This window comes from Palaemon carinicauda, chromosome 3, assembly GCF_036898095.1.
Source record: "Palaemon carinicauda isolate YSFRI2023 chromosome 3, ASM3689809v2, whole genome shotgun sequence".
Lineage (NCBI taxonomy): Eukaryota > Metazoa > Arthropoda > Malacostraca > Decapoda > Palaemonidae > Palaemon > Palaemon carinicauda.
In genome coordinates, this window is record NC_090727.1 from 57,979,197 (window position 1) to 57,981,132 (window position 1,936).

The following is a 1,936-nucleotide window of genomic DNA, read 5'->3' on the forward strand; positions in this document are numbered from 1 at the left end:
CACATACTCAAGTTTAAACCCTGGACTGTATGTACATGTGATCAGGGCCAAGCCCCCTCTCCACCAAAGCCGATGACTCAGTAGGTAGACCTAGGGGCTCCCCCAAATCACCCATCCTTATCTCACATGGATGGTGAGGTTGCAGATACTACAAGAGCTTGATCGGGACTCGATCTCTTGTTCAACAGAATGCCAGGCAGGGAAGTTTCCAATATGCCACCAACACCCGTAAAGAAAAAAAAAAAAAAACTTGCTTACTGGAATTTTCTTCACTTAAGCATTGCTCAATATGTAACTGCAAATAAAATATAATTGTATTTAGTTTTTTTGTGTTTTATATAATACTAGTGTACGTAATCCGTCAAAAATGACTGGTATTTATATAGGTATACATACACACACACGCATGCATCCACACACAGCCTTAACCCGGCTTACCCCCTCCCCCTTTCCTAACTACAACATGGCAGCTTCGGCATTTTGTGGGAGATTGTAGTTTCCGAGTATACCTCTCTGGGGACCCACTCTCACCAGAGTATAACTAATCCCTCTCATCTTACCCTTGGGGGGCGGGGGAGGAGAACGATTAGTTGCACGACTGGCAATGCTGTTAGGCGTGACCAGACAGATGTATATATATATATATATATATATGTGTGTGTGTGTGTGTGTGTATGCTATATATGTATATATATGCAGAAGAACCACAGGGAAAATGAAAATACGGAATATACACTTAAGTCCTGACTAGTTTCGTGTTACTTCCTCTGAGGAAGTAACACGAAACTAGTCAGGACTTAAGTGTATATTCCGTATTTTCATTTTCCCTGTGGTTCTTCTGCATCTGAGCATCACGTTTTCCTGTGATTTTTACGCATGTATATATATATATATATATATATTTTTATATATATATATATATATATATATATGTGTGTGTGTGTGTGTATTGTGTGTGTATATATATATATATATATATATATCCCCACACACTTGCTTTTGATATATTGTGAGCCTCTACAAAATATGATTCGTTCAAAGCAAAGATTTTAAGAGTTCTTTCGTTAGCGTAATTATAGACACAAGCATAAATTAATGTATTAATTAGACTGCTACTTAAATATCTTATAAAGTTGTTTTGTTTATTCGTACACTGAAGTTAATAAGCAAATATCAGAATTTCATGACATTAGATAATGCTATTAAAGCAATTCAATTGAAAACAAAGCGCGAAAATAAATGGACGCCAATATAGCTAAACAATTCACCTACGGTATAAAACTTAAAATTCCATTGGCGCCCCCTACCCCCCCCCCCCTTTCTCTCTCTCTCTCTCTCTCTCTCTCTCTCTCTCTCTCTCTCTCTCAAAGCATCTACATTTGCAGTAACAGCGGCGGTATTGCGGGGAAGGTTCCAGTGATAATTGCCTGTTTGACAATTACATACCCAAGTGAAGCATTTCTTTCGAACACAGAGGCAGTCTCAATCCTACACTCTTGACGAGAACACGGTGCTCTTCTCTGATAAATGAGTGCTTTAATTGACGAATATTGTCGACTTTATATTTGTACTTTGTGGGAGGATGCTTTTCTATAATTGCTCTTTGAAGTGGAGTGGACGGCTGTCAACCTTATACGTACATCAAATACACGTGTGTAGGATTTTGCATAAGGTGTTTATCAAGTGAAGTAAGGTTTACCATGAAGCACTGTTTCCCGAATACTATCGACTTTATATCAATTTGAAATCATTTGTGAGAGGATGCCTTTGTACAGTTAAGATTTAAAGTGGAGTGAACGCCAGTCGACCGAATACGATAACAAGAGTACAAGTGTGTGTGATTTTGCCTAAGGTGTTTATCAAGTGATGTAAGGTTTACCAAGTTTACCATGAAGTCCTAATTCCTCCAGCACTCCCTTTGACGTAATCAAACAGG

At 38.3% G+C, this 1,936-nt stretch overlaps 1 long non-coding RNA gene across 1 annotated transcript in view; it reads left to right on the forward strand.

Moving 5' to 3' along the window:
* The first annotated feature begins 1,472 nt into the window (after nt 1-1,472).
* Nucleotides 1,473-1,936, forward strand: part of LOC137637472 (uncharacterized) — a 15,133-nt gene continuing 14,669 nt past the window's right edge. Inside the window, exon 1 of the long non-coding RNA XR_011043647.1 lies at nt 1,473-1,936. This exon is cut by the window's right edge and continues 44 nt beyond it. This is a non-coding gene — a long non-coding RNA (uncharacterized lncRNA).